The sequence below is a fragment of the Anomalospiza imberbis genome, chromosome 16, assembly GCF_031753505.1.
Source record: "Anomalospiza imberbis isolate Cuckoo-Finch-1a 21T00152 chromosome 16, ASM3175350v1, whole genome shotgun sequence".
Classification (NCBI taxonomy): domain Eukaryota; kingdom Metazoa; phylum Chordata; class Aves; order Passeriformes; family Viduidae; genus Anomalospiza; species Anomalospiza imberbis.
The window spans coordinates 3,866,866-3,894,778 of record NC_089696.1 but is presented as its reverse complement, the minus strand read 5'-3'; the positions used below and the strand labels follow the sequence as shown (position 1 = coordinate 3,894,778).

Here is a 27,913-nt window from a genome sequence, read left to right as displayed (position 1 = left end):
TTAAAATCTCATTTATTGAAGCATTCTAGCAATTATTTAAAACAATCCACATACCAACAAAACTGTGTGATTTCAGAGTAGAATTTCATAACATATTCAGTTTATTTAATGTAGGGAAAGTAAAAATATTGCATTGTAGCCCCAGCTTGCCAATGGACCTCAGTTCTGCAGCATGAAATTTGAACACTGGTGTAGCCAGAGGTGTGTACTTGAACAAGTATTTAACTGCTTTCCTCAGTGACTTGTAATGCATGGCTATCACAGACAGAATAAAATCTGCCTGATTAAGAAAACTCTGGAGGGAATCTCAAAATTAGTCTCTTAATGACTCTTATAATTTTAAAAATGAAATTAAAAAGTTAAAGAAATTATAAAAAATGAACCACCTTACAATGTGTTCTTTTATTGGGTCTTTGATTAAATGAAATCTGAGAAGGGATGACCCGTGAATAATTGTCAGTTCATTTTAAAACCTCTGCTCTTTCCATCTTGCTATTCAATCTCCCTGAACTTCCAAAGTGTTTAATTAAAAAAAATGATTGGACCAAATCTTTAAAATTGTTCTCTAGACCTTGAATGCTGAAACAGAGTAAGTTACCAGGCTACCTTATTCCACTAGCAAAAGAGTAGAAAAATAACCACTCAAACATTTCTATTTTCTTTCAAATAAAGCCCTCTCTGCTGGGGATCAGCACCATCCTCTGCTGGAGCCAGCTGCAGTTCTGCTTGGCAGTGAGCAAATTCTGATTGCCACGAATGCATTTGTTGTACCAAAGCATTTGATGACTTAGTTTTACCCATTTCTCTACTCTGCCAGAGTGAATAGAACTGGTTTCATCACTGCTCAGGGTGTGACAAGGTGGTGACAAGGCAGGGTTTGGTTGGACTGGGATTTAGAGGTGTTTCCAACCTAAATGTTTCTGTGATCAGCCAGAAGCTGTCTCACACTACACTCAGTGTCCACTGACAGCAAGAAAAATGGTTTCCCACGTTGTGTGCCCTGGGATCCATCCAGCAAGGCACAGCTGGAGGATTCCTGTCCTTGCTCAGCCTCCTGGCACCAGGCACAAGGCTCAGAGCTCATTTCCCAGTAGCATTTCTGACTAGCCCGGCTCTGTGAGTGCCTTTCTGCAACACGAGTGCAAAGAAACAATGCTAGCTGAGGAAGATGGTGCTGCTACTCTAATAGCACATTGATAAATATCTCTAGTTATTATTATTTCCCATTTTAGGGAATTGGGACTTAACATTTGACTTAAGAGCTCTGGAATTCAGTGGCTATAGAGAATGAGAAATGCCAGGTTACCAGGACAGCTGAAGCTCTAGATCATACTGTGCTAAATTGCTTGGGCATGTCCTTAAGTGCATGAATTACCCATTAAAATCAACTGCTTTTATAAAATACCTTAAAAAACCCAACTTGTGCAATCTTCCCAGAGCTCGAGGAGGGCCAGTTCTAATCAATGTCACTGCAGAGCCCAAGCTGGATTGTTTATTTAAATATTCCAACTATTTCACTTTCAGATAGCAGTACAAGGTGTTTTGCTTTTTTCCTTTGTTTACCACTTCTCTTTCCGATTCAGGGTTTTAAAACCAGTAAAACTGAATACATTATCCACAGTGGAGAATCTCTTTTGTTGTCTCCCTCTCTCCCCACTCTGAGAGAATGTTAATTCTGCTGCCAGGTCAGCTCTGGTGATCTGATGCCAACTCCCCAATCTCTATCTCCTGATAATAATTTTTTAAACAATGGAGATGAAACCAATTGTAACACGTTTTTGTAAGTGCCCAGAAAAAAAAAAAAAAAGCCCATATTTAAATTGCTGCACTGACTTGAAAGTTCAAGGAAGCAGAAAGAAGATGATTATGCTCCTTTATTTTCAGATTTTGATATCCTGGCAGGCACACTCTGACACTGGAAACATGCTCTGCCTTATAATGCTACACTTAGTGATGAAATTTAAGGACATTTTTAAAGTTATAGAAGGAGATTTATTGACAAGAAACTCAAAACACTTTCTTTGTAGACTCTATTTTATTGCTAAGTTTAATTAATGTTTCCTTCAACCTTGATCTAGATAATTCTGTCCCTTGGGAGGAGGATGAGGGGAAATCATTCAGGAAAAAAAAAAATCTACAGCTCTGAAAAATAAACTTTTAATTAAGTCCAAGAAAACCCAACCAATCACAAAATCTAAACTCAAGACAGAGATAAAATGGAGTAATTTGCATTTTCTATCTGCAATCAATGCACAGGGTGTCCGAATTCCAAATTTCTTCAAACGAGGCAAAAGTGCTCAGCGCTAAACCCAACAGTGAATCTCAGCTAACACCTAAATGTCTGTTCTTGTGAGAACTAGATTCCAAAGGCTCCATCACTCCACACCCAGATGGAAACGCTTGCAGGTTCCGATGATCAGGAAGCTTTCAGTCAGAACTCAGTGGGCTCACCGAAATGCTAAGGCCACGCTCAGTGTCTGCACAGCTCGGTGGCACAGGGCAGCAGGAGGTGCCAAGGCAGCAGTGCCAGGGCAGGGCTAACATTTACTGATAATTCCTTGTTATTTGCAGCCTCAGGCCTTCCTCACATTTCAGTGTCCTGACATTTAACTGACCTTGACAGATTTCTCTTGCATGAATTTGTCCAGTCTCATTTTTTAATCTATGTAAACTTTATCAACCATAAAATCTGACAGGAAGAAATTCCATGGCTTAATTAGAGGCTGTGCTAATCAGCAGCTCCTTTTGTTTTGAAGCCACTGCAGCAGCAGCAGTTTCCTTTGGGGTGTCCTAACCCTTGCAAGGGAAGAGACAATGAGCTCTCATGGTCTATTACTGCTCACACTTCCACTCAGGTGTTGCAGATCTTTGTCATAAACTCCCTCAGTCCCCCTTTTCTAGGCTGGAGAGGTTTCTTTGTGATTCCCTCAAGCAGAAGCTCACACATCACAATGTTCACACAATGAACTGCTGTGGGAGTACTTGCCATCCTCATGTAGACTCCACACACACTCCAAGTTTAACTAAATTCAGCTTGAGGAGTAAAATTAAGCCTGAGATTGAAAAGCCCTTGAGAGAACCCGGTGTGGTTAAGGGGTGCCAGCACAGATTTAGGCAGGGCAGGTTGTGCCCAGCAAACCTCCTGGAGCCCTTTGAAGATATTACTGCAGTGACAGGTCAGAGAAATCCTGTGCTCGTCCCGCAGGCATTTTTCCCAAAAGCATTTGGAAAAAAAATCTTCATCAGAGATGAACAGCCAGGAATCCCAGGCTAGAGGCAAAAACAGGGCATGGGATGCAGGGGCAGCAGCAGAGCAGAGGGAAGGAGCAGGAATTTCACTGTACTTTTCCTGGTCCCACTCCAGGTATGACTCCCAGCCCTCCCTGGAACTCAGCATTTGTGGGGCACCACAGACCTCAGGCATCGCAGAATCAGCAGAGAACAGCCTTTACAGGAAACTCCTGATTAATTTTATCTGATTGAAATTAGAGGAGCAAGGAGCAGGGTGAGCAAACTGTAATTACTGTGGCAAAGCAAGCTCAAGGTACCTCCCTGAGTGGGGCTCAGCAAGGACACGAATATGCATTTCTACCACTTCTGTAAGTCATTAACTGTGTGTCAAAACCATGTTTCAAGAATTTATCCACCCATTTCCAGTAGCCAGGTCTGAGTTCATGGCATGGCACTACTTTAGATGTTGATTTGATAAACATTTCCTCTAAATGGCCTCAAAGCAGCCAGCAAAAATACTAAAAATACATCAGTTTTTTTTTTTCTGGTGTATTTTTATTGCTATCACCAGAATGTGTGAGAAATACATGTATTTTTCTCTCACACACTGGCATCCTAATATGAAGATATCAAGGCAACCATACTTTTTTGTCTTCTTTGCACAAATGAGGAAAATCTAGCAGAATGACTTTGTTTATGGAACAGTCTGGGATTTTTGTTATGGCAAGATTGTGGCACATTACAGAAATATATGAGGTCTTAATGTACCATCCTCAAAGCACTAGGATACTGATAGGCAGCAATGGAGAGATAATTACAACTTTTAGGAGAAGGAACAAAGAAATATTCCCCTACTGAGTAGTATAAATTCAAGGCTAATAAGTAGTTATTAGTATCACACAAGCAGAACTGTGTAAATTATGCAGAAAAAGTATTTACAGATCCATTTCAAGTTTCCAAGTGAATTACTCTCAGCCATGTGCTGGATGCTCACTTTCATAAAAAATTAAAGCTGTTGTGTTTTGCTACAGAAACACAGCTCGTGAAGAGGAAGTTTTTAAGTTTCATTAGACAGTGATGTTATTGAAAACAGGGTTTGAATTTTCACCAAATATATTCACGTAGGTGCTTGTGTACCCAACCAATTAAGGTCTGGGAAGTCCATGCAGTGCAGCATTCTAAATCATTCATTGCAAGAATCAAGCTCAAAGTTCCAATCTGTACAATAAAGTTTACAGAAAACATTTCTCAAAAACATCTGAATAATTAATATACAGCTGAGAGAATCTCAAGTCATTCTGCAAGTGGAAAAAAAAAATTATTTCCTATCAATTATTCATTTAGCTCTGCATACAACTCTTTTCCTTAACCCTGGAGGATTTATTCTTTTTAGGTGATTATCTGCCACAGTGGCTCTGCTACACTGAAGCTTAAGTGATGCTGTGTTTGTGACTCTAGACTGGCTCCTGGGGTAGCTGCACCACAGCAGCCAAGCACTTAAAACCACAAAAGCAGAGTGGAGGAGGCAGATGTTTGGGCTATCCTATTCCACTACAAGCAACCTGGCTGCCATTAGCTGGGAGGAGAAGATGAGCTGCACCTCCACCCTCCTGCTGGAAAGGTGTTGGGTCTGAGACACGCTCCAAGGTGAGAACTCATCCTTGGCAGCACCAAGGACCTTGCTATTTGCCTTTCAGAGCACTTCTCTGTAGGGTGGGAATAAACATTGCAAACCCTCCAGGAATCTTACGTTCATTCCTCTCTCTCTATTTCTTTTAAGTTTGCTGGGCAGCACAGGAGTCCTACCCTGTAATACCTATTGCTCCTTATTGACATAGATCAGCAATAAAGTTTTAAAACAAAAAAAGCCAGATGACACAATAAAATTTGTTCAGTGGTGCAGCAGAAACCAATTACAGCCCAAAAACATGAGGATTGAAAAGCAACAACTTGTGACTATTTGTTCTGGCTGTTTTCAGAACACAGCAACTGAAGTGTATTGGCATGTTCCAATTGTGGCTCTTTTTTCCACAGCCCACCTTTCCCCTCCTTCCCTTTGCTTTAAATGAATGGCTGTTTTATCATCAGATGGAGATGCAACTCTCTCCAGAAAGCCAGGGAAGAAAGAGATACTGGAATTTCTGCTGAATGCAGAGAAGTAACAAAACAATGGTATAAAAGCATCCGTGAAGTGCATACATCAAAGTCAAAGGAAATCTTTGTATTCTGCTGGTAATGCTTACAAGGTAAAGTGGCATGCAGATTTCTTATTTAATAAATTCCCACAGAAAATTAGTTTTTCACAGTGGGAAGAATTTCAAGGCTTGCTGCGATGAACAGGCAGGATCTAATCACTGCTCAGGCTTTGTAGATACACCAGGGTTTGCAGATATTTCAATGATCCAATTATTCTGTTGAGGCACAATCACCTTACCTGCATACTAATCAAGTCATATGCCAACATGAAACAACTCTGCCTTTTCTGGAAGCTCTAGACATGTACAGCTCCCTGGTTGACCTTCTGCCAATTACATTCATTTCAATTCTATTAGCTCATCTTTTGCCCAAAGGTGACATATGCACAAATCTATAGGGAAAATTGCCTGAATCAACTTTGCACTGCACAGGATGCAGGATGGTTGCTCAGCAATGTGAATAGGAGGCATTAGACCCTAAAGCTGGATGCAATTGGACACTAAATAGCAATGAATATTTCACTCATGAAACCTCTTCAGAAACTGTACAGTTACATTCCATAAAAACGACAGGATTCTGTTTATTAGAGGAAACAAAATCAATTACTCAGTTTTATACCCTGTGAATACCAGCTCAGAATGAGGATGAACAGAGCTCGGCTCATTTCTGCTGGATCAGTATTTAGAGTCACTGTTGGGGTTCCCTTTTGGGGGGCTTCCTTCCCACTTGATGGTCTATTCTAATTCTTTGTGACTGTGGATTGAGATATTGGTAAACTGACTGAATTTGTCGCCAGTAGAATGTTGGAGCATAGCAAGCAGAGATATTTTTAATATTACATTTTCCAGCTGTGTTTTGTTATAAAAATGCTTGTTATCTAGGCTTTCTAAGACCAGCCTTCTCCTCAAAATAACAATGGAATTCTTTTAAATATTTATTGGTATCTATTCCAGAGAGTCGTATCAATTTCTAAAAGTCACCAACATTTTGTCAGAACATTTCTGATGCTCATATACCTGGGAAATGAAGCAAAAGCCACAGCATTTTTCAGGCCTAACAGCAGTGGCACTAGCTGTTCTTTAGTTTATAGACAACTGCAATGGTTTCTACATCAAGTGCCTGCTCTGTCAGGAAATCTGTGCCCTTATGCAGTGCTGCACAGTGAAAGGAGAATTCCAGAGGGCTTGCAAAGGATCCAAAGGTCAAACCATAAACCATCCGTGGTGTCAAACCATTAACCCTGGAGCTCATCATCAACCACGGGACAGCAGCAGCAGCAGAGATGCTGTGGGGCAAACCCCCAGCCAAGGGTGAAATGCTGCCCCTGATTAACAGGACTGATCATTGAGCCTTTCCAGAAAACCCTCTGCTTTCCCTTTCCTGCCTCTTTTCAATTGTCATTAGCATTTTAACCTGCCCTGAAGACAAGGCCAGGTGGACAGACCAGTGGTGACTCTCAAAGCTCCACGGCAGGAGCTGCTCTTGTTCCTCTGCCACCCCTCACTTCTGCTGAAGAAATTCACCTTTTTTTTTTTTTTTTTTTTTTCCTAAATTACCCCTGCACAGCCTCACCTGCAGCACCAGGCCAGGCAGCAGCTGTAATTGCTGCATCAGGAGTTGGTTTAAACACTCCAAGGCGCTCTTGAGGAGAACTCAGCTCCACTAAATGAGAGGGATAAAAGGCAGATGGTTTTCTGTTTTTCTTCTATTTCATTTTTCATACAAGAAGCTTGTTCAAGGTAGTAAGGGAAAATACCTCCTCAAGAACAATGCTGAGGTGAATTTCTATTGCTTTTTTGTCCTGTAAGCTTCTTACAAGGGAAAAAAAGAGAATCAAATAGATTCTCTGGAAGAATTGACTTTGTAGAATAATAACACAGAAGGAACACAGGAGGAGGACAGATGGATAAGATGCACATACACCTAACAAAAGGGTGCATTGGTTATTTATTTTTCAAGGCCATTTGTAATATGTGAGCGTCCCCAGGAAAAGCTTTCGAAAAGAGAATGGAAAGTGCTCACAACTGAGGAAAAATGCTCAAGTACTGCATATTTACAATCATAAATGTCTTTTCTGAAAAGAAAAACATCTGATAAAAACTATTTGTCTTTGCAGCTGCAGATAGTTGCTTAATTAAATAAATAAAAGCAGGTATAGCTCTGCCATCTCCCCACAGAACAACAGCAAAGGAAATCCAGTAATTACAGAACTGAAGTAATTCCTAAATTTGTAACAATTATTAAAGAAATAAAAAAAAATTGTTTGTCACCTGTGTCAATTTCCCTGATAAATCCCAACAGTTGTAGCTGTGCTGGCTTTGATCTGAAGACCAGCTGAATTCAGTTCATTCTGAAAGTATCAGGCCTCTGTCAGAATTATCTCTGCAAATCTGGGTGACAAGAGGCTGAGAGAAGGCAGTCACTTTTACACATTTTGTCACTTTGTCTGAATGACCTCTTATTTAAAATTTCCCCTTAACCCTACATCCTGCTATTTTATACAACAGCTTGTCTTTTGATTGTGGCAAAATATCTATCCACCTGCTGCACCCAAAACTATATTATTGTGAACACATCTTTTTTTTTTTGCTAAGCCTCCATTTATATTCCTAAGCAGAATAGAGATTTCCAGGTGATCCTGCAAACAATTAAAATTTAAGTGAGTGTCCCAAAGATATTTCATTGGTATTAAAACAGGGCATACCATAGATTTTCAAAGTGCTGGTGGTGTTCAGAGTTATACACTAATGCAGGATCAGAAAAATATAAAAGCTAAAAACTTCAGGCATCACACACACACATTCTAATATAATACATATAATTCTATAATTCATTCTTCTAGAAGCATCTCAATAAAAGTTTTTTTCCTGCCCTCTGCACAGCAATATTGCCTGGCCATGATTTTCAGGTGGAGTAGCCATGGAAGTCTGTAGTGAGGATTTAGAGTTCTACAAGCAGCCCCTTCCTGCTCACAGGGTGCTTCTCTCTTGGCTCTAGGTTTAGAGAAGTGAGAGAAGCTTTAAGGATTAAATTATTCCCCAAAGATTTCACTGGGCTTTTTATGGTAGTTAAAAATAACTTTAAAATTGAGAACACTGAAGCAAAAATTCTGTAGTGAATTTTAAATTGAATTTTAACTAGCTGTGGATTATGGAAACATTTACTGAATAAAACACTGATCCTTGAATATGAACAGTTTATTTTTTTTCACTTAACTTGTTGTATAGTAAGAGGCAATATAACTAGAAGATAAAGAAATACTTTAGTTGCTCATACTTATTAGTGTATTCCTTCCACAAGTGCCTGCTTGGTGGTCAACTTCTTGCCCTTCATAGATTGATGAACATTTACAAAACATATCAAACACAAATGTCTAAATATTTTCTGTTATGAGGCTGAGGTCAGTGACTCAGGGGCAAGAGGCCTCTAGTTCCTTCCCCACCCAGCACTGCAAAGCAGAAAAATGTTAATCAATAATATTAATTATATTAATATTATTCATTATAATAATTATAATACCGGTTTATATTTATAGAACAGATAGAGCTCCTAATATGCAGGTTATCTTAGTTAACTTGTCTCTGATTTAGAAGAGTTTATGAAAGAATGGGGGGAGAAAGGTGAAGATTTTCATTTTTTTTTTTTAAAGCAGGGCTGTAAAGGAGCTTCCAGCACAGCACAGAAATTGGTTTCTGGCTCAAGTACAGCAAATTCTAGCACACAGAGATGGCTCTAGGTTTTAAAGCCCCTGTGAGTTCCACAGCCCCCCAGGAAGAAGGACACAGGACAACTGTGGGAACGCCAGAGATCCAGCACATCCTACAGAGGGTGGCTCAGACAGAGCACTGGAAATGCAGAGAGCTGCACTACTGCTGCCATTCCCTCTCCTCTGCTCCTGAACTGCTTCCCCTGGGAAGCAACTGCATCAGCTGGGAGCTCTCTGTGTCTGTAGAGCCTTGGCACGTGGGAGATGGAACTTCCAGGTGCAGGCAGCACCCAGCAGCACCAATCCCAAAACGAGAACTCTGCTCCTCCAGGGCTCCAACAAACACTGCTGCATCAAGCACCAAGGGCTGACACCACGGCCCTTCCTCAGTGTGGGAATGAGAAAAACAGAAACTTCCACAGACACTGAAGGGTTTGATCTGCAACCTTAGATGAAGCTTAGATTGATGTAGAAATAATATACACAGACACTAGGCAGAAAATTCATAAATGTATGTTTCTATAGTTGTAAGAATATTCCTTAAGTGAGAAACTGCATGGATAAGATGGTGAAGGGTTTCTAGTGTAGGGGTGTGGTTGTATAGAGTAAAGTAAGAGTTCAGAAGTTATAATAGAAGCATTTGTGTGTACGAGTGATAGCAGCCCATTGGATAAAAGTGTCTGCAGTGCAGCAAAATTAAGTAAACATGGTAAGTAAAACAGCAAAATAAACCTTGTAGCAACTGTCCATTAAACTAGAAAATTATATATTACCTTGTAACAAAGAACTTGTGACTACTTTGAGCTATGGCCAGCTGCTTGCTCTCATAGATCTCACGGCCTCTGAGACTGATGTTTATCTGAGTAATAAATAATATTTAGCCCAAAGTAATCTCATTTCTTCATTAATAACAGCAATAATGATACCTCAGCAGGCAGAATTTATTTTACTATCCTCCACCCCAAACCAGACTTTAAACACCAGCTAGAAAAGCTGGGTTCTCTAGCCTGGACTAGTTCTGCTGCTCCCCTGTATGGTTCCCATTTTATGTGCAGTAGAGCTTCATTCTAGAAATTTCCCACAAGTTTGAAAAGAATATTTTTGTATTTATTTGCAGAAAGAAATACTGGGGTTAATATTTGTTTAATGTGTCTTCCTTTCTTTATTTATACATATGTCCACCCCTTCAGTCACCCAGAAGTTGTATTACAGTGTGAATGATATAGATCTTAAGCACCTACTTGCTTAACTCCCTTTTTCTTCTTTTTTTGGGGAAATTTCTATTTCTGCCAAGAGCTGCCTGATGCTAATATTGTCAGTCCATACATGATGTGAATATTGGCATTCATTTTCCATGCTGTCACCCCAGCACCAGGCACTGTTTTAGTGCCCTGATATGGTGACTAACACTTTAAACCCTGGAGAAATAAAGATAAGCAGTGGGAAATACAATCCTAGCAGGGATTCACAAGTGAACGTTTTTCGATGAAAAGAAACACAATAACTTTACAAACGTTTTCATCATAATAATCCAAATCCTTATGAGTCACACTAGAGGAAACTCACCACAGATTCCTCTGAAATATTTACGACCCTTATCATTTTTTGACCAAATAAATGGAACCATGTTCTGAATCACCAACTTGCCTGTCTGTTACCAGGGAAATTTGCAAAGAGGGGGAAGAAACCAACTGACAACTCTTTGGCTTGTTTAACTATTCAGATTTAACTATAGCGATTCCCTCCCAGCATTATGCATGCAGCATTTCCACTAAGAGGCTGGCTGATTTCTGCTCTCTTTTCCACTCTTTTATGAGCAGCTTCCTCAGTCTAATTAAAGCAGAGAACCCAGCTGTCTTCCCCTCTGCTTCAGAGAGCTAAGGGAAGAACTCCAGGAAAATCACTCTTCAGGGACTCCACAGGGATAGCCAGGATCTAAGAAGTGGGAATTGAAATCTCAAGCCCCAGATTGCTGAGCTAAAAGGGAGCTACATTTGCAAGTTCTGTTAGGACCTGCTCCAAGCCCCGTGTTTTGGTGCAGCCACAGGCACGAGAGCAGGGGATTTAAAGGGAAGGAAGTGAAAATATTGCATTTCCCACCTGAGCTGACCCACAGCAGCAGTCACTGCCTGGTGGGAGTGGGGTGGGATGGGACAGCTCCTTACAGCTGGTGCAGAACGTGGCTCAGACTTGGAGGGATCCTCCAAGGGCTTTTGCTCTTTGTGCTCCCCCTTTGCTCCTGCCAAAGGGGTCCCAGTGTTAATCAGGGTTGGGGTGATAAAGAACTGTGACACTTTCTAGGAAGGGACTTTCTAGGGGGTGGCCACAAACCCACTCGCAGCTTAGGGATGACACCTGAACCCAGGTTTGCCCTGAGAACACGCAGCAGGAGGAGCAGGAATACAATCATCAGGCCTTTGTGGAACAGACTGAAATGCATTTCAAAATTTCACTTCAACAGAGACAAATTCTATTTCACACATTTGGTAGACTGGCTTCATGAAACATTTTTCTCCCCCAGGAAAGCTGGAAAATGCTGTCTGTCTCTGGGAAATATCACAGTCCTGTTGCCTGTGTCTTTCCCTGTGACTGCCCATGTGAAAGACAAGCATCTGCCCAGCTGAGCCCGGGAAAGCCGAGCAGAATGGGACGTGTGGGCTGACACCAGCATCAGCCAGCAAGCCCTGCACCATCCCAGGAGGGATGGATTGTCTCTGCAGCCTCCTGTCCTCTCAAGGACACAGCTCAGGAGCAGAACGGGACAGGGCTGGATGAGCCATGTCCCATTGCAGTGCCCAAGCCTCTCCACGAGGACAAGGCTCTTTGCCATCACTGCAGGATGAGGGAACCCAAGGCAGGCAGCACCAGCAAAGTTCTGGCTTGTCTAAAACTGGGATTTTGCTGCCCTCATCAGTTTACAGCCCTTGAAATCACCTGGCTTGCATGTGCCTGAAGCTAACCCTTGAGATGAGCTTCCCCAAAGGTATTGTAGCTCATTAAAAACTGCACTAAGCAGTTGGCTGTGGATCTAGGAGAGGTGGTCTTGCTGCATGATTAAGAAAAGTAAAATAAACTACTGGAATCTGTATAGTCACTAATGAATCTCCTTTGAAAAGTCAGAAGTTAAATACAAATGTCAACAACAGGATTGCAAGCTGTCCTCAATTTCCTCAGTGAAATGGTCAGTGCAGGCTACGGACTCCAAAGATAAATATTTAGAATAAAAATAGAAAGGTCAGCCCAGAGAAATGCAGACTTTGCAAACCCAATTAAATAAAACCCTCAGGATAGATTGTATAGTGATGATATCCCAGTACAGTCCTGTATTATATCAGATCAATACTGATCTTAAAACTGATTTTTGAGAGCTCCAAGCAATACACAATAGGGTAAGTTGCCTCTGAACACAGTGAAAAGCAGATACTTCAAGTGAGCATGACAGAACAATGATCTCAATTTTACAGAGTTAAAAACTCCCTGTCCTTGAGAGCAGCAATAGATTTGTATTAAAATTAACAGTGTTCCCTCACTGACACAGGGAAGTTCTTACAAGAGGTCAAAATCAGTTAATTACTGAAAAGATGTGTTCATGGATATAGCAGGGCTTAAAGAGATGTTTAGTTCTCACATTGCCATGTAGGAGCTGGATTATCCTCAGACAGAGCCCAGCAGATGATCTATTCTTCACAGACTATTCTTTTAAATGCATTGGGTGCAAAATAGACCCCAAACAAACTTCATAGTTTGGATTTTTCTTGGAAATGAGCTATCCTAGTTAGGGAACTGCTTAAAAGCAGATTGTGTCTGGTGTGAAGGGGTGATGCCAATGAGCTGTGTACGTGTGACACGAGGATGTGCCATGTGCAGGGGAAATCTCCTCCATCCCATCAGAAACTCCATTAAATGAGGGATCATAAATATCTGCTGCTTTTAACCATGTGCATAGCACAAAGAATTATGCCCCACTGCACCTCTCAGCTTCTGAGACTTTCAAAATTGGAATATTCCAGAGAAAGCTGAACATCCGCCCTCAACTCATCAGTTATCAACACCACGCTGCCTGCTCTGGATCAGCAGGATTTCAATGAAAAGTCCTTCCCTAATCCTCCTCTTTGAAAGGAAAATATCTATGCATTTCAAACATCATCTGCCTCCTTCCTTCACTCAACAGAAGAGCTTATCTGCAGTCCTAGACAAGTGAGAACGTTCAAAGTTATGTGTGAAAAGCAAATGGGGAAAAGAAGAGTGATAAATTTGACAGTGGTCAATATGTTCAAAAGTTTGAATGAAAATCTGAATGGTGTAAAGATAAAACACACCCTAATTATGTAGTAAGACAAAATAGTTTTCATAGTGCTTTGATCTATTTAGTATTTTACATTCATAATTTAAAAGTGCCTACTAATGCCTTTACCTGAGATGTGCTATGATCACTCAGGGAATAAAGCTGCTTATTCTCATCTATACAGCCAAAACAACTTCTTTTCCTTATTTTAAAGCAGGAGAATATAAAATTTGCAATAATTTTTATGAAAAAATATTATTTGAATAAAAAAATCAAACAGTTCTAAAAGAAAATGTACAATTAGAAGCTTCTCTCTGCTATTTGTCTACAAAGTAGGCTTCAAGTCACTGAACTGAAAACCCAACTAATTTTGGTCTTAGATACAAAAAAATGTTTCTAAAGCCTAAATGAAAAAGGAAGTCCATCGACCAGCTCATGTACATGGTCAGCTTCTGTTGTTTTTTCTTTGAAAGGCCTCAGCTTCAAGCTCTGCTTAGTTACTCATTCATCCAATTTTGAATTATTAAACATGTTTTTACTTTTCACAAATTTCCTCTTATCTACCTACCTCGCTTTTTTGTGAAAACTGTGGGAAGAATTGAGCTTGGCATTTTGATGAGCTCCTATTGCCAGCTCAGGAGAGGCATGGATCAGCCATACCCCAATTTATGGAATCTAAAAACTCTACTAAAATACACATGGAAAGTCAGACTGACTTGAAAGATCACTTTCTTCTTCCACAGGGGAAATCCCACAGAGACTTGAGTAGAAAAACCCAACAATTGTGTTTGAGAGACAGAGCTGAAGCAGCAGAGGGTTATCCAGGATGGATAAACAGATCTTTTCTTCATTAGTAGTATAGAAAAAAAGGTGGACAACCTAAAAATAGCCTGAAAGGCTGCCACAGAAAATTTTGACCACTCTATTGGTGGTGGAGGAAAAAAAAAAAAAAAAGAAATCTCAATTTTTGACTACTTGAGGAGATTTTCCAAGACAAAAGACTTTTTTGCCCTTTTATCCAGCTGCTCCTCCCAGGGGCCAAGGAAATTGTAAACAAGACTAATAATGAGAGAGAATCACTTCAGTGCAATGTGGTATTCTGGAGGAAAAGGACTTCTGGAGCTCTTATTTCTTCCCCCCAAGCAACAGCCCATTCTTACCTGGGCCATGATCTCCAGGGAAAACTATGATTGCAGCACTGATAAAACATCAGAAATAAGTAATTAATACACCTCCCACACAAATCTCTTATTCTCCAAGCGAAACAGAGAATGTTGGAGAATGACCACAATGAGAAGAAGCAGACTCACTTTTAAAGAAATTCTTTCCATGTCACTCCCTGCCAGTGCCATCATTAACCTGGGCATGTTGGTATTTGCATTTGTGAACTGCCTGACCTTTACCCTGCCACTGCCTTTGTCCACAGACTGCTAGAGCCTCTGTGCCCTCAGAAATGCCACCCAAGGTGCCATCAAGTTCCAGGCCCTCTGTTGTGCACTGTGCACCAGCTGGCAGCCCTACAAGCACACAAGGATTTTTTTTTTTTCCCCAAGAAGACAAACACCAGCAAATTGAATTACTGTGCTAACAGGAGCAAATAAAATTTATTTACAAAAAGAATGCATAGTGAGATTATCTAATTAAAATTATTCAGACTTGCTTTGCACTGCCAGTGTTTTGAAGAAGGATAGCAGGTTGTACAGTATCTAGTCCCTGTGAATTTATTAGTGTTGAGCTTTAACCCTACAACTGTCAGCTCTGATTGGAAAAATTACGTTCAAGGTTTTGTAGCAAGAAGTGATTAAGTGCATTTACCAAGTGAGGACATCCGTTCCCAAGCTGCCTAACATCAATTAAAGGAGGCCAAATTAAATCGATGTTCTAATTCTACAAAATTAATGGTAACTTTTTTTTAATAGATGTAACAACATTTCCCTGAGGTCCTGTAATAAATTCTTATCACAGCAACTCATGTAGAAAGTAAATGGTTACCTATCCATGAAAATGCCATGTTTAAAACCAGTTATGGTATGATGACAAGGAGGTTTCCTAATGGTTCCAGTGTTCTCCCAGGCACTTCATACTTGATTTAATGTTTGAGAGTTCTTTACTTTTAAACATGAGGAAAGCATGAAGGAAAAAACATTCTTGTTTATTATGGAAGTATAAAATTTTTTGCATTAGTTCATTTTAAATAGAGCATTCCCCTAAACCCACGGGATCAGGAGCTAATTAAGGTTACTTGTAATTACTTTTAATCAAAATGCAATCATATGTCTTCACTTTACGTCATTCTGTAAAAGGCAAGAGGGATTTTTAAATTTGTTTTGTTTTGGGGAGTGGTTTATTTGTTTGTTTTTGGTTTTAAGTGTTGGGTGACATAAACCAAACACTTCAATTTTCCATATCATCATTCCTGCTCAGGAGATGAAGAGGCTGGAGATATTTGAGATGCAGTTTTGCCACCTAAATGCTGAGGTGAAGGCACCTGCTCCTTGTGGCAGAGTGACACTGGCTGTGGGTGATCAGGAATTAGACACCCATCACCCGTGGGAGCAGCAGCTGAATTAATGGCTCTTATGGTTTCTAAACTTTCACATTCTCTCTGCCATAATGCTCTTATAATTATTAGAAAAGACACATTTGACTACTCTCTGTGGCTGCTTTAATTTAGTATTTAAAGCATTAGGTAAAGAGCCATAAACCAAAATTTCTGATAGTTACAGCCACATTCAGGAATATTTGTCACTGCCATTAACTCTCCTCCTTCTGGAGGATCTCTCCTAAAGTACTGTGCTGAGCAGAACCATAATGGAGCATATTATCTGTATTAAAATGAATAAAGTATTTATTAAGAGCTTAACAGAAACAGGATTAAATTACTCTGCCTGTTTGGTTCAGCTTTCTGTTTATGTAAGTCTAGGCCTTAACCTGCTCCTGGACTCTTCTGAAAAGCACCACCAGTATTCAATTGCCTTCTCAAGTCCAGGCAACACAAGCTAAAGTGATGAACATAGCTCAGCTCTTGAACACTGATTTTATAAATTCAGCACGCTCTCGGTATTGATTTAAAATGCGGTTTTGTAACACAGGTTTTGTAGTGATGCTTCAAAATTCATTAAACACCACAGATATTTCCTCCTAGAACATTATTCTGGTCTCCTGACAATCGGTGGCTTTACCAACATGTAATCATCTATGTTTATCTGGAGATGCCCTTGTGTTATTTGTCAGAATAAATCATCTAGAGCTCAAACACAATGCTGTTTTCAATTTCATGTTTTCAGAAGTCCTGCTGAATGTGAAGAGCTGTTCCGCTGGGAGCTGCTTTGCCTCCCCAGAGAAGTTACAGCAAAAGACATTCACTGATTCCAGAGCAGAAAAGGAATTCTTGTGTTATGTTTGAAGTGTAAGAACGTAAAGTCTGCATAAAAATGTAATTGAATTTAAAAAATTGAACTCTTTGAGCTTCTCTAGATTGTTTGGATCCACTCTGAATTCTTCAAATCCTACTCAGGACAATATTCACCACATCCTTGGGGAACAAAGGGCACTAAGGAAGAAGGAAATGAGATACAGCAAGGAGAGCAATTTTCAAACCAACTGCTGGGAGTTACTCTGTTATAGAAACCCTGTAAGGATGATTCTGAAGAGTTTAGCCTAGTTCCAAAACCATAAACTCCCAATCCAACAGACAATATCCTTTCATTAGAACACTTTAGTAATTCAGCAAATAATTCATCATATGCCAATAATTCATTATAAAGTGAATAAACCAACTCCACCCTGCAAGTAATTGAAAACTCTTTATCAGACCAGAAACAGAAATCATGTTTCAATGACAAAGAAATGTGGAACTACTGGGGAAAAAGGTGCCTTAACAAGCAACAATACACCCCAGGCTGCCTCTGTCATCTGCTGTTTCCTAAGGTGGAAAATGCAGATCTTCCCAAAGCAAAGAGGCCTTCCCCTACAACAGACATGGTTTAATTATGACCTCTGAGAAAACTCAGAAAAGGAACTATTTTGGCTGTGTCATTGTTCAGTAAGGAATGACACAGGCTCACCAGAAGGCTGATTGGCATAAAGCACCTGTTTATTTCGGACTGCTCCTTTTTATAGACTGTTCTATGCAGGTGGACTTAATTGGTCATTTAATTAATACATTTCACCTGATTGGCTAATCAGCAAGACACCTTTCTTATAAACAATCTTTGAGAATAACAAGAAAACAGACAGTAGGAAAAACAACACCTGCAGGTTGTTTTTTATAACAAGCTATCATTGTTTCTCTTCAACTCCCTGAAGTCTCCCAGGCCAGTTCTGGGAAAACCTATCTAGCTTTGTCACTCTTGACCAGGCTGTCACATCCTCATGGCTATGCCTTGTTGATGCTTCCTCAAAGCTCCCATTACTGAGGAGGAGAAAGGCTCTGTTTCACCCACTGCTCCTCAGCTCCACACTTTCCTCCAGCACTCCAGAGTCTCTCCCAGGTCTACTCCTCTATTTTCTCCTCTGCAGTGCTGGGCAGCAGCTTCTCACTCTTTTCCTCCCTGAAGCAGCTACACCAGTACAGGTACTGCTGTTCACCCTCCCAGAACCCAGCTGATGCAAAGCAGGAGGCTGAGAACAATGCTGCTTTTTCTCTTCCCCTATTACAGCAACATGAACATTTCTCCAGGCAACCACAGCAGTTTTAAATCACCTCAAACCCTTCCCAGGTTTGTAGAGAACACGTTTCCTAAACATGTTTGGTGGCTGTTAAACATGAATGGGAAAGCAAAATATTTTAGTACTTCAATCAAAAGAATAAACCAAACACACACTGCCCCCAAACACCCCCTCATAATTCTGGATATTTACCTTTGCAGTGAGTGGTGCTGCTAAGAAAAATGGTTTTTAAATGTACGATGGGAATGGGCAGCAGCACCCCTCTAAAACTTCCTGGTGAAGTCCCAACCCAAAATGCTGCTTGGCTCACAACTGCTTTATCTGTGAATAAATGTTACCTATGAACATCTATTTCTATAAACACGTTATTTCCCCTAAACATAAACCCCTCCTGCTCCTAAGTGCTGCATCAAAGTGTTTGTACTGATAGAAACATTTTCCTGCCCTGGAGCTTATGGTTTGTTTTCTCCAAACTCCTCACATTTCATTCAGAAACTTTTCCCAAAATATCTCTTTTGTCCATTTGGGCTCAATGTTAAGCATCAGCACAAGGTTTAATTAATAAGAAATCCAATCATTTCTGCATTTTCACAAATAAATTAAAGCTGTTGAACTAAATATCTGATGGAAAGATATCTGGTTTTGACCAGACACTGCAGCTCCCAGGCTGAGAGCTTTTTCTATTTAAAAGTGACCTGTCGGGACTGATTATTAACAATTTAAACTCCTCTTTCTCTCCCTCAGCTTCTGCCACCTCCTACCTAAATTGAGATCACGTTCACTGCTCCCAAAACCTGGCACGGTTCCATTAAGGCCCAGCTCCATTAAAGTTTATGAAGCTCTGCCAATTTCCATGGCAGAGAATTTGGCCTGTGGTTTGTTTAAAGGTTATAAGCCTTGCCTGCAAATACTACAATTCCATGTGGAATTCAGCTACTTTTTAATTTTTACAGCTGCCCTTGTCAGCCAAAAAGTCTTGTCTTTAGACTCTCAGTGAATCTGAACAATGAAATTGTTAAAAACCTTCCAGTATTCTTACAGGCTCTTAAAAAAGGAGTTTTTATCACATTAATTTACATTGTACTTATGAAATTTAATCTTTTGCCCTTGCTGCTGTAAATTTTTGTTCCAAATCAAGAAAAAAAACCTTTTTTCCTCCACCAATTATGGAAATAAAATAAAAGGCAGAAGTTTATTCACTCTACTTTTTATTAACAGAAGTTCCAGTATAGGTTTTCAGTGTAAGAACTGAATAACAACCTATGCTCCTGCTAACCTCATTTACAATAATTAGTCAAAGGAATGAGAAAAGTCCCCAAACAAATTTCACTAGGCCTGAGGATGGAAGAAAACCTTGGTAAGATCATAAAAAAGTTACTTTGAAATATCTGGCTCCTTATTTTATACAGCTAATAGTGAATATTAATGTGCTTTCAGCTAAAACTTCTTTTTGATGCTTTTCTGTAAGTACACTTCTTTTGTTAACGATGTACTTCATAAACATGACAATTGTCGCCCACGATTTTTCCCAGCTCACAGCCAAAGAATACATCCCATTTTAATGGGAAGAGCATGCAAAGGCCTTCTGAATGTTAGTCCTTGCAGAAGGAAGAGATTTATCTTCAAACAAAGATCTACTTAAATATGTTTGTGACAGCTGAGGAATTTATCTCCAATTCTTTTTGCCTGTGGTGTGCCACATTGCTATTTTCCCCATAGCAGCATGCAAGAAGCAAACTAAGATGTCATATACATAATGCAGAGATAAAAAATGACCCTATTTCCATGTCCATGTGATAAATGGAATGAAAGTTCAGTGAGCACATATTTGCACATTAATTGAACTGCATGATTCTGTCCTGTTCAATCAAGTCACTACTCTGTGTACCACAGGAAATTTTTCCCCAAGAACCATTAAACCAACTTTATTGCTTAAACACATACACATTTTTACCTATTTATCTTCCTGCCTTGCCAAGATAAAAGAAAAAAGTTACCTCTGCATATTCACATGATTGAAAACACATACACAGGAATTCATATATTAGTACATCACATCACTGTAATGAGAATCTGAACTAAGTGTTGCTGCTCACTGTAATAATCAGAGCACAAAGGTATTTGATCAACTTTCTTCACCTATAAATATTTAGGAGACATTTGGGCTTTGAGAATATTAAGTTTTCCCTCCGAAATCAAGTTTCCTTCAGCTGATTTAATCATCAAGATCAATATGGCCCATCTAGAGCTGTGACAGTGTGATACTCTTGAAATCCACAAGTGAGGACTGACAAAAGTGTGATTAATACAGCACCTTTAAAACCTTCATCAAAACACGTCCAGATTCTCCCACAGGCAGTGAAAACTTACAGCATTCAGCATGAGGATGTGGAAGGAAAGTAAGAAACAGAATCAATAAACAAAGTGCACTTTCAAGTCAATACCAACCCTTTAGTGAAACAAGCTAATATTCACTTCTGTCGCCATCAAATTCCTGATGCACTTTACTGAAACACATTCTGGAGACACATGTCCATGAAATGTGTGTGTTTATGTATCTACACATGCAGAAAAGGCAGGCAGGATGGTTCCCAGCTGTCATTTTTAGATCCCATTTTCTTCAGAAGCCTCCTAGGAGTCCTGTCCACACAGATTTGGGTAGGGTGGGGGTTTGCTGTGGGGATGCAACCTTTAGATCCTTGGGGGAGAATTCCAGTTTCAGCCTCGGGGGTTGAATCCAAAGAGCCACTTCAGGGCTGGGGAGGTCTGGGTACCACATTTCCCCTGCGGGAGCTCACTCTGCAAAGTGCAGTGACATCCAGCACAACACCAGCCTTGGGTCCTCCTGTGCCATGAACAGCCTTGGAGCCATCACCAAAGGGACTGGGCAGCCTTTGGGTGAGAGGAGAACAAAAGAGAAGCCTGGAAACTGTGTGGAAACTTCACAAAGCAGACCTCAAAAGAAAGATAGAGGCTCATAAAAACCCAACCCAATAAAACCGAACCAAACAAATAAGGAAAAAAAAATTAAAAGACAAACAAAATGAACAAACAAGAAAAAAATTTAAAAACCAAACCAACCAAAAAAAAAAAAAAAACCAAAAAAAAAAAAACCAAAACAAAACAAAACCAAGCAAACAAAGCCCCCAGACCCCAAGCCCAGTTGAAAAACTGTTTGCAGAGATAGAGACTTTATTGGGGAAGGTTGTGCAACTTTGAATGAAGCAAATGGAGGCAACTGAATAAGTCCATAGAGCATTTTTCATACATACATTAAAAAAAAAATCTCAAGTCTAAAGCCTGTGTAGGCAACAGAGTCTCAACTACCAGAGGCACACATAAGAACCTGGATGGTATCACAGCCATAAAGATTTCAGTCAACAAATATTCTGTCCTTGTTTTGTGATGCCTCTCCTAGGAGCACCATGACACACCTGGGCACTCTTCAGGCTGTGCTGGGACACCTCAAAAAGCAACTTTTAAAAAGCCTACAAAAGCCAAGCTTTTGTCACTTGAACTGAGTAATTTATGTGTCCAAGGCCTTGCCAAACTGGATGACAATTAAAGCCTGGTACATATTTAAAAAAATACAAAATGAAGGCTCAAGTTCCAATCATATATATATCATAAATGCTCTATCTAATAATATATAAGCAGTAAATTAGACAACTGCTTGTGTTTAAACTGATGCATTGCATGATTCAATCTGTGTGTTTATGAAAGTTTGTAATTTCTATTCATTATCTTTTGTTGAGCTACTTGCTCTTCAGTGGTAGAAGCTTCTGCTTCCAGGAGTAAAGTTGTGCCCAAACCATAAATTATATCCTACAGTTTTGACATCATTTATTTTCATACCATTATACATGCCAACCTTTTGACTACTCAAGATCAAAAGAGTTGCTCTCCAGGCTCATATTTCACTATAGCTCTCATATTTTATGCAGCAAATTAGGTTTTACAGTAGCAGCTACAGCAAGACTGTCCCTCACACTGCACAACTTAAAATTACGGCACAGGATTTCAGAAGGAAGGAGCACAATCCTAGAAATTCATGCTTGAGTTAAAAATGGATGAAAACTTTGTCTAATTCTTCTCCATCCATTTTGTGCAGTCCTTTTACATCTAGATGTAACTAATGTGGTTAAATCTCAAAACTATAAAAGGAAGCCTTTGGTAATAAAAGTTGGAGGGGAATCCATGAAATCCTGATGAAGGCAGGTATTTGGTGTGTTCAGGGGGGGCTGCAGCCCAGGCACATCCCAGGGTCACCCTCCAGGCACACACTGCCATGAATTCCTTCCTGCCACGTTTGCAATGTCCATATTAACTTGTCAGGATAATTGCTCCAGCTGGGAGCTCCCATCACTGCCAATCAAGGGTTTATTGGGGATCTGAAGACACAGAAGGTGCTCAGCAGGATTTGTATGGGACACTGAGTTACCCAGAGACACCTTTCACTGGGAGTTCAGACTCTTAATCAGCTTGCATGATTGAAAAATACTTTTTAGTGGAAATTACTGAAGGCTCAACATCAAAATGTCAACTTCTGCACAGTTACAACTGTTCAGTTCTAAAAGCTTGAAAATTAAAAATACTTTTCATTTATAAGTCTTGACTTTACACTTGAAATTATAAATATTCTTAGTTATATTATGCAGAATTATGGCACCTTTGCAATTATCTTTTTAAGAAAAAGCACTGGTACCTATTTATACACAATTTGTGACAGCTCGATTTAGCCACATCTAAAGTGATTTCAATAGACCAAGCAAAAATTACAATCTTACAGCAATAATTATCCTTTTGATAAATTCTGAAGTCCCACTACAAACTATAGAGATTTTAAATGCCTTAAAATAATCAAAATTATGACTATAAGGAAAGCTTTATGCTATACTCCTATAGATATGTGGTTTCCTTAAAAAGCAAATATTTTCTTGCTGTAAATACATTAAAGAAAGGAACTTTAAAAATATACTAATAGCAAATTCTTTATTAGTCATCATGTTTGATGACTCCATGCCTCAATCCACTTGGAAAGAAGAGGGAATAAGGAGCTGGATAAGATTAACAATGCACAGTTTCAAACAAATGCTGTGGCTGATGCAAAGTATTGATGCATCAGAACAGGGAGAAGCTGTAATCCACTCACTCATCCTGAAAAACAACCTGAAAATAGAAATGAAAATGTCTCCTGTCCTGAGCACACACAGCCCCTGCAGTGATGGCACACAAGGTCCTTGCATGTTAAGTGTGCTGGGGAGAATAAAGTAGGGCAGGGAGGGGAGGGAGGCTGAATGACATGTTTTTATCTGCCATGGGGCTTTAATACAGCACCTGCAATTTACCCTGACAGCATCCAACCAAGCATTCATCTCTCCCCAGATAAAGTTCCCACTGATATCATAGTTTTCCCATAGAAATCAATCAGACAGACAACAGGATTTAAAAATTCCTCATGAGCTAGCAGAAAGAATTATAAGTCTAGCAGGAACAGAGCACACTGCAAAGCATCAAACCAGTCACCGTAGGACAATATTGGTAGAGGCATATTTCCTGAGCAGGCTCTGCTATCTGTTTACACACACATCTCACTGACTCCTTTTCCAAAAGGAACTAGTTCACCTTGGCATCAGAGGCGGGCAGCAGAAGCAGGTATGGTCCTGCTGGCAGTGAGACCCCAGCTCTGCTGTTGCCTCACCACAAGATTCCTTCATTTCTCTTGTTCTGCATCACCTCCAGAGTGTGTCAGGCACTGGACAGAGTGTGTAACACAGCCTGATGGGCTGGGATCGCACCTGGGGCCTCCAGGAGCAGTGCAAGGCAAGCAGACAATAATATCAGGCAGCACAAACGCTTCACAGAATTCACAGAATTCACAGAATCACTGGGTTGGAAGAGACCTTCAAGATCATCAAGTCCAACCCAGCCCTAACACCTCAACTAAACCCTGGCACCCCGTGCCACATCCAATCTTTTTCTAAACACATCCAAGGATGGTGACTCCACCATCTCCCCGGCAGACAATTCCAGAACTTTATCACCCTTTCTGTAAAGGCTTCTTCCTAATATCCAACCTATATTCCCCTTGGCACAGATTGAGACTGTGACCTCTTGTTCTGTCAGTGCTGCCTGAAGACCAACACCCACCTGACTACAACCACCTTTCAGGACATTGTAGAGAGTGATGAGATCACCCCTGAGTCTCCTTTTCTCTTTAAACCACCCCCAGCTCCCTCACACCACCCTCTGTGGTGGCTTTCAGACCGTGTCTGCCACGGACACCTTGCACGTGTGCCGCTCACATCACTCATGCAAACTCATTTCGTGCCCACAGACAGGGTTTTCATACACGTTGTACAAATCAAAAACAAGTGAAACTGCCTGTCCTGCCAGTGATTTCTCCTTCTCTCTCCACCCAGGGAGCAGCAGAGGGTGGAAGAAGGGAATCCATGTGCTGGCCTTTTCTGAACACGTTGCCCCCCAGGCCTGACCAGTTCCTTCCACATCAGGGACCTGGGGGGCTGAACAGCGACATTTCCTGGTCCTCAAGGACCTGATGGATCACTGGATAAATCAGTCACACTCTTGTTATCATTAGAGCCATATTCTCCTTATTTTTCTGAGGTTTCCTGTAAACTCTGATTTAATAACCTCCTTGGGCTTTGAGCTGATTTTGATTCCATTTTATTGAGACATATTGGCACTCTTTTCTTTATGAGAGTAAAAAATAGGCTGCCTTGACATTCCTCCCATTAAAGCAGGCAGAGAGCTAACACACAGTTATGCTGAACTTGTATTTCAATCAGGCATGACCTCTCACTTCTCACAAGAAGGCCTTGAACTTCACTGTATCATTTATTCAAATATTGCAGAGGAAAAAAGGAATCACAACAAGCTTTCTCTGTTCTATTTTCGTAACATCATTTGTTTCAGAAAAAGGAAAAGAAATTATGCTTTGCCTAACATAAAGATCATTTATTCTCACTGCTAATTAGAAGGAAGAACACTCTGGAAAGTCAAATAGTTTGCTGAATGAGACACCTTTTCATGGGGAAAAATGTACATACAAAAAACAATAAAAGGACTAGATGCCATATACCTGCAATTGATAAAGTTAGCAGAATGGAAAAAAGGCATTCCTCAAACTGTTGTTTAAGCAAATTACATGAAAAGTTATTTTATTGTGTGTTATGGGAATTGCTACAGTGGACAGCTGTATTTGAGACTGATCTCAGGTCCATTTTGTAATAGTATTAACAGAATCTGTTATGGGTTTGAACAAGAAGCCAGAGTAAGCTGTGATAAAATCTTTGTGTTTGGCTACCTATGCATAAGTTATTCCTTTTGAAGATGTCTCTAACTTGCATATTTACAAGACTATGACCCTAACAGACATGGTGTGGGCAGATTTGGCAATTATTTTTGGAAGGCTTTGCTGCCTACAGCTTTGACTCTGTCACTATTTGTTGTCCCTTTGTGTTAAAAGATGGAAGGAAGGTCCTGGGATCACTTGACAGCTTCTTCTAGATGTTCTCATCTCTGTAGTGCTATGTGGTAACCAGCATTTAGAAAAAACCCAGCTGGTTTGTACCTTCCTAAAACATTCAGTAGCTGCACAAACATGCTAAGTTTTCATGCAGACTTCATACAAAATTTAGTAAGGGAACACAGCAGTGTTACCTAAGAACAAAGAAAAAGGAATAAACAAATTTCAAGACTATTCAGATCACCAGTTCAAGAGCAACCAAGTAGAGGCTCTGATAAAAGATTTTACAAAACAAACCTAAGTGCTTTATTTATTCAAAAGCAGAGCAGAGAGCTTCCACACAAGCACTCCAGCAGCAAACAACGGAGGAGCTCTAATGAGCTGACACAAAGGTAAGCCAGAACAAGAGGATTTGGGGCTGTATCTTTCTCAGAAGTATTCCTGAAGACCCAAAGGTAAAGCAAAATCAAATCATATAGGCAAAACACAGGGCCACTATTCTCAAAGCTGAGGAAATGTCCTCTGTGTCTTGTCATCCCCACAGTCACATAAGGCCTCAAAACTCCACCAGAACTGTAGGACTGTGCCCATGTGGCTTTCAGGAAGAAATTTTGGGAAGTTTGTCATTATGTCAAAGGAATCATTTCCTGAGCTGAAAATTCATCAACCAGTTCCGCATGCCTGTTATCTTCTCATTTGCTATTTTATGTGAGTTACTCCACCGAACTCAGACTATTTCCAAACAACATTAATGCCCTGATTAAGGAAAATTACCCTCTACCTCCAATTAAGATTTGCCCTGTATTGGAGAACTTTGGCAATCCTTCTGAGTACTTTCATGAGTGGGAGAAACAGCACCAAACCAAAACCTCTCACACACAGATCTGTGCCTACAAAGTCAGCAGGCCCACAGGTGGGGCACAAACCTCAGCTGGTGAGCTCTTAAAAAACAACAAAATGTGTTAACTCAAGGTTTTGGAATCAATGGAGTACCAACAAACAAATCAATTCAACTGGCCAGCGCAGAAACTTGCAATATTCCCAGAATTTTACATGCACGAGAGAAAAAAGTACATGAGAACATTTGACAAATAAATAAGAAAACAGACTGTAGAAGGCAGCAGAGTCAATAGTAATACCCACACGCTGACAAATCTCAGCCCCCAAAATCCCATTAAAAAACAAACTGAAAATGACTATTAGTGGGCTCTTGATAGAACAGCACCAAACATTTGAACAGTGCAACAGTGAAAAAAACAGATACAAATCCTACTCCTGAAACTCCCTGAGACAAGCCAAGTATGCAATTGAATCAGACCAGCTAAATTGAACACTGATATTACAGTCTCAATCTAAATAAAAATGAATGATCTCATTCTTTTGCAGTATGCAAGTGAACTCGTGTTCATGTTCTTTAAAGTAACTAGCACAGTTTATCTATTCTCTTTAATAATGCAATTTAATTCACCATAGGTTCATATTAAAAATTTATCCAGCAGTTAGAGTCACCTACACATTTTTTCACAGTTATACATGAGCTTTGGAGCACACTACAAATTCCCCACTGTGAGTCCGAGAAGGGTTTCACAGAGGAACACTGAGCTTCCAACTGACGTTACAAATAAATGACTCAGGCACTGTGCACCAAATTAAAATATCTGCCAGTTATTACAAGTGCAGTGACTTGTTCAGCAGCAATGTTCAGGAGAGGCAAATGCAGTCAAACACGTTTGTGCTCACAAAGGGCTGCTTCTGCTTTAGCAGTCAGTTATTCCAAACATACTCCAATAATCGGGATATTTTCACCTCTAAGAACACCTTCAGACCACTCAGAAATACTCACACATCAAGAGGAAAGCTGACAAAATAAATGTGAGTCCAAAAGGATCAAGCTAACCTGCAGCAATGTCAAGCACCTAACGTACAACACTGCCGATGGCACTCCAGAATTCAATGAGAAGTCGGCACAAAATTCAGCTGCTCTTTCATCCTCCAGTCTGTTCGAGCAGCTCATGGCATATGGTACAAGAAGAGTGAGGCAGAGCAGGTGTGGAGGTGACAGAACACGTGCCAACCCCCAGAACCACCTCTGCAGCAGGTACAAGCCTGCTTGGCTGAGGAGCAAAGGAGAAAAATGGAAGGGCACAGGGCAAGGTCAGCTTGCACCTTCTGGGGGTGGGAAATAAAACACACACTGAACAAACCTCTGAATTGTGTGGTTTTGGTGCCATGGAAACCTTCAGAAAGACATGCACAATGGCAAAACTTTCCTAGAAGGGCTTTATGAGCTTAAATATTGTTATACCATGACCAGATTTCCAAAGATTGGCTCGTT

General features: G+C 40.2%; 1 protein-coding gene across 17 annotated transcripts in view; it reads right to left on the bottom strand.

Moving 5' to 3' along the window:
* RBFOX1 (RNA binding fox-1 homolog 1) overlaps positions 1 to 27,913 on the bottom strand; it is a 1,156,138-nt gene that overhangs the window by 855,668 nt on the left and 272,557 nt on the right. The gene's annotated exons all lie outside the window — the stretch shown is intronic.